The sequence below is a fragment of the Littorina saxatilis genome, linkage group LG2 (assembly GCF_037325665.1).
Source record: "Littorina saxatilis isolate snail1 linkage group LG2, US_GU_Lsax_2.0, whole genome shotgun sequence".
Lineage (NCBI taxonomy): Eukaryota > Metazoa > Mollusca > Gastropoda > Littorinimorpha > Littorinidae > Littorina > Littorina saxatilis.
The window spans coordinates 3,473,924-3,480,146 of NC_090246.1; positions in this window are offsets into that span (position 1 = coordinate 3,473,924).

The window sequence follows — 6,223 nt, forward strand, 5'->3', positions numbered from 1 at the left end:
CGGTCTCTCACTTGGGTGGATCCATCAGGCGCTTAATCCGGGTCGGGATCAGGGAGGGATTAGAGGCCGCCAATTTTATCACGTGGTCCCCCCGGCCTGACACCGCCAGAGCGGACGTGGGTCTATAATTGAGCGGAGGGCACAGCGAGCGATAAGAGATCTGCTGCTCCGGCTGTATAGCTCTTCTAGCCGCAGTTTTCTTTCCCCAAAATGATTTTTTTCTCAACAGCGTGGACATAATTATATTTTGCGTCTTCAACTTTGTTGAGAAGAGTTGCTGCGGTCCCTGCGGTCCCTGCGCCCCCCCCCCCCCCCCCCCTAAAACTGTTGTTTGTGTTCCAACCTGAAGATCTTTTCTGAGGCTTCAACTCTCCGCAAGCCAATTAAGTTGTTTCTATCACCTAAGTAACCTGTCTCTTCCCGCTCTTCTTGCAGGCCACTGTGCACACGATGCATGGCTTCATTCGGTGTGTGGTCGGACACGTTCTCGGCTTTTAGCTTCTCGACACATGTATCCATCATCATAGCTCAAGCATAGTATCCGTCGCGATACAGTATAACCTTGAACGGTTGAAAACGACGTTAAACACCAAATAAAGAAAGAAAGCATAGTATCCTCACTGTTAAGCAACATTTTATTTCATCAAGCGATGACAAGCCAGGCCAGAGATGCAAACAGAGATCTACAAGCAGACAACTGTGTATTCATATCTATGCAGACAACTGTCTATTACCCAATATTGACGGACTGTGTGATGATATCTTCTGCTATGGTCTGTTGAGACAGTGATATCAAAATCGAGACCTCTTCACTGTCTAAACAGACCAATAGCAGTTAAGATATCATCCCACAGTCAGTCAATCTATATATATATACGACTTGTGTCTGTGTGTGTGTGTGTGTGTGTGTGTGTGTGTGATTGATCGCCATGCACGGCCAAAGTTCTCGATGGATCTGCTTCAAATTTGGTGTCCATATTCAGATACACCCTGCACAAAATCTGGTCGATGAGATATTTCAACACGTGCTCTCAGCGCGCAGCGCTGAACCGATTTTGGTTCCACCTGAGCTACCCGGGCCCCCATACCGACACACCAAAGCCAAAGTTCTCGGTGGATCTTTTTCAAATTTGGACACCGTATTCAGCTACACCCCGGACACAATATCATCGATGAGATATTTCAACACGTGCTCTCAGCGCGCAGCGCTGAACCGATTTTGGTTTTTGTGTTCATTTCACCATTATAAGTAACTCTTCCTTATCTTCTCATCTTCTCCAGGTTTTCAGCGTTTACCTCCCTTCCTTCGTATGGTGCACTATAGTTTGAGTGGGGCGTCTTCGGGTATTCCCGGCGTTCTGTTACTATTTTTAGAAAGTCACCGCAGTGTCCAGAACGTAAATTGGACCCGTAAATTATCCTCACTGTAAAAGTGCAAAGGTCGAATCAATTTATAGCCACGCGAAAAATACACTGTCATCTATCTCTCTATAGATACGGCTTCTCTGTGTTTGTGTGTGTGTGTGTGTGTGTGTGTGTGTGTGTGTCTCTCTATGTGAGCAACACCTGGGGATTGTTCAGTTCTGTTTGTGATGTGGTCTGGCGGCTTTTGTGTATTTGTATGTACTGGCCTTCCTTTGAAAAGCCATAACAGTTCAAAAGGGCTTACAGATAAGCTATAAATTGCTCAATCCTGTTTGAGTGGAGTTCGCCTCCAAAGGTGATTAACACGGTTACATTCGTCGACAAGGATGGGACTCGATATGGTCAGGAATGGCATTATGGCCACTGAGTCATTTTCGTGCTGTTCCCATTCCACGAATCTGGGAGGGACCTAAGCTTGGCGGGTCCATTGTTCGGACCCGGCGAAGCCGGCGTACGGCTCTAAGTACTTCTTCCCGGCGAAGCCGGCTACCCGGCGAAGCGGGTATTCATTCTAGTGTTAGATATATTGCTAATTCTCTGGACATTTTGTATTTACTGTAAAGAAATTACAAAAATATTTGTCTCAGTTTTGGCTGTTCCATATCCCTCCCTCTGATTATTATTTCTTTTTGTTCACTCTTTTCTTGTACTTTTCAGTATTTCAAAATGTCTTTTCTTTCAAAAAGTCTTTAGTCACTTGCTCAACTAAATTTTGGGATCATTACATTTTCATATATATTTGTATGTTTTTAAATTTAGGTGTTTTTGTTTTTGAAGTGGGGAAGCAATAAAGAGGTCGTCGATATCAAAACTGATATCGACGGAAATGTCGTCGATATCACTTTTGCACTGAGCTCAGTTTTGCCCAATTGACCAATGGAAATCCACGAAACATATGAAATAGCAATATTCATATATATGGCCAGGCTGCGTTGCGTACTGGTACATACATCTCTAGCTCTTGCTGTTCGCGAACTCTAGCCCGAAGTTGGGCCAAAGGGCAAGAGCCCACAAGGCGGAGCAGGATGACGAGGCCGACAAGGGAGACAACTGCGGAGGCTGACGGCGTGGAACCCGAGGCGACAGAACGCCGCCATAAACCACCCACAGGAGAACTACTTTTCGAGGGATTAACACGAAGTGTCTGATACCCCTTTTGTTGATGTGCGTTTTAGTTGCCTTTGTAACGTGAGAGGTGGAAAAAGGAAACCAAACACACAGTTTTGAACTCCAAGCCGCTAAAAGAGGAGTTCTCCCCCCGACAGTATCCGTTGTCAACTTGTGACTTGATTGAGAGAGGATGGTAAGCGTTTCCATTTAACACGGAGAAGACTTCGCCAACCTGTGGTTGTGTGGGAAGTCAGCACTGGCGACGTGCACATCACTATTTCTCTGATTCGTTGAAATCTGCTGATTGTGGGTCTGACCGATCAAAGTCATTGGTAAATAATTACTGACAGATTCTCTTGAAGTTAAATTGCACATGTCTCAAAATAGCAATGGCAGTGTTAGCAATGGACCCGGAAAAGAGAAAAGCTCAAAGGAGTGGTTGGGATTCCAAACACTGAAAATTGTTGGACTGACTCGGATCAGATGGTATTATGCTGTGTGTGTGTGTGTGTGTGTGTGTGTGTGTGTGTGTGTGTGTGTGTGTGTGTGTGTGTGTGTGTGCGTGCGTCCGTGTGTGCGTGCGTGTGTGTGTGCGTGTGTGTGTGTCTATATGTATATGTATGTGTGTCTTTTCTTTTGAAAGGCCTCACGCATAACGTTTAAGAATGTTTGAGATGTAACTGAATCTTCATCAGACCGACTACGAAATAAATTGTAGGATTGCGATGTTCAGTTTTGCCTCAACACTGTCAGGCTCACCGCATCACCTTCTGTGGACTCGTTTCAGGATAAGCAGACGACATGTCTTTACTTCTTAATGACAGAAGGAACCCAAAGTACAAGGTCATTAATTCACCTTGGACCCAGTACAAATCATTTCCGGGTCAGTGAAACGGATCCGTTTGTATTAAATAGGAATGTCTGGAATTTGAAATCAGATGACTCTGTCTTAGGAATATGTTTTGACTGGTCACAGTGGACGCAAAAGTGTCACCCACAATGAAAACAAACCGCAACGGCAATGTCCGAAGTGAACCTCTTTTTAGACAATGTGGAAGTGAGAAGACTCTGTCCGCCACACACAGCAACTTCAGACAAGGTAGACAACCCTCTCAGCGCGCCAGACACCGCTGGGGGCGAGGCTTTAAAAAGTAAATATGAATAATTTGTAGTTACAGGTGGTGCTTGGCGTGTGTGTACCTATCTGTTGATGCTGCAAACGAGCCGAGAAAGAGGGGCTTAGTGGCGTTATTTCGCGCTCAAAGAACGGGATTAGCCTCCAGATCAAACGAGACTGATAAATCGAATGCTTCCTGGGTGAGCCTAACTGGTTGTGGGCTGACGGACCAGATAGTGTAAGTGATAGTTTTCGCGCAAATGATTAAACACTAAGAGTGTCATGGCAGTGAGCTTTGGCCCTTGTCGAGTCCTTGTCAAGTGCTTACGCAAGCAGGATATATAGGTGCGTTTCACAAGGCCAGCTCTTCTATGGACAATAGAATATACTGTTGTCAGTGTTCCATTATTCCGTGTACTCCCTCGATGTCAGTAGAAGCAAAGGCCGTGTACATTATTGACTAAGGTCTTTGGGGTCAAGGGTTCAAGAGGACTCGGTGCGGTATCAGATCATGTTGCTATGGAATAACAAGAAATACCCGTAACTGACATGTAAGAATGTATTGGTCAATGTATTATTGTATATTTGTGTTTAAGCTACAGTGGAACCAAAGTTTTAACTCAGAACTCCCCCCCCCCGCACACACACACACACTCCCACACACACACACACACACACTCACGGCCCGTTTTACGAACACTCCCTTTTAGAGACCTTAGTTTTCGAAAATTTCTAGAATGTTAGAAGTCTGTACATCTATCTTCTATCTATATAATATCTATCTATCTATATATATACGACTTGTGTGTGTGTGTGTGTGTGTGTCTGTGTGTGTGATGTACGCCCAAGGTTCTCGATGGATCTGTTTCAAATTTGGTGGGCATATTCAGGTAGACCCCGGACACAACCTGCTCGATGAGATATTTCAACACGTGCTCTCAGCGCGCAGCGCTGAACCGAGTTTGGTTTTTCTCTGGATCCATTCCCAGTAACTCTTCCTTATCTTCTCCAGTGTTTTCAGCGTTTATCTCCCTTCCTTCGTGTGGCGTCAATCCATATTCCCGTTACTACGTTACTATTTTTAGAATGTCACTGCACTGTCCAGAACGCTTTCATTGCACCCGTAAGTTGTCCTTACTGTAAAAGTGAAAAGGTCGAATCAATTTATAGCCACGCGAAAAATACACTGTCATCTATCTCTATATATTTATAGATATAGATATACATATATATATACGGCTTCTCTGTGTGTGTGTGTGTTTGTGTGTGTGTGTGTGGGCAACACCTGTGGATTGTAGAGTTCTGTTTGTGATGTGGTCTAGCGGCTTTAGTGTGTCAGTATGACATCATGCATGTCATGTCGTGTTCTGTCACGTGCATGTCATGTCACACTCAGCACGAGTAATTCACTGCAGTTGCTGGCCCGTAGAGTGCGTTCTTTCACAAGCAAACATGCTGATTACATAGCGACTGCTTTAACGCACCTCGAGCTTACATAGCCAAGTCAGTGCTCAAATAGCGATTTTCTCCCGAATTCCTGAGGGTAAAGGGGGACAATCACATTTTCGTTGTGTCTTAAACACACGACACAGCTCCCTCTGCTCTTGGCGTGGGTCCAGAAAGGGGGCTAGCTGCCCTTGGTGGCGTTCCCACTCGCCCTGCAGGAGTCCTCGTGTTTCTCGGGAGAGAAGTGAAAGTCGCTAGAGGGGTGAGCTTCAGCTCACTCTTTGTCTAGGGACGCTTTTGTTACCCTGCTTTTATCCTGCCTTTTTAACCCTGAGCTGTTTGGCTTGTTTTTTCTTGGTGACCGTACCGTACCTTGTAAGTGATGAGCCAAGTTGCTAAACACAAACTGCCAAACACCACCTTTGCTGATAGGCGGGAAACGTTCATCTGGGTAGATAACTACCTTCCAACGGACACCACTGCTCTGAGGGAGCAAGATTGGTCCCTTAATATGGACCAAACAGCAAGCGGTTCTGACCGCGCCCCAGATATTCCCATGGAATCACTGAATGAGACTGACCGGGCCAGCCGGACTGGTCAGTCCCCAAAATCCAAACAGCTTAATAAAGCAATCACCAATGAGAAAACCAGCATATCTTCTCCTTTCAAGAGAAAGAGATTGCGGGAGGACGACCCTGAGGGGGGGCAGAGCTCTCCGGAATCTCTTCTCTTCCGGGATAGCCCCCCACGCTCTCAGATTACTGATCATTTTGAGGAAGACTTCACCGAAGTCAATCGTAAGAAGCCCAAAAAGAAAAAGAAGCAAAAGGTCCTCTGCGAGGGTCCCCCTCTTCAGGGAAACACAGGTATTTCCCATGCAACATCTGCCCGGGGGGTCGACACCTCCCAACCCCTAACTGAATCACAAGAAAACCAGACAACTCAACAGCCACTACCACCTGCCAATACACACACACACACAAAACAAAGACCCCGAAGAAAACTTCTTTACCAACCCAAGCAACCTCCTCCCTCCTTCTTAGAGTTCCCCGTGGTGGTGCAGGACCTGAAGGAGGGCCCTGCAACATTGCAGGGACTCGGCCTCAGGAGGAAAAAAACTTTTGA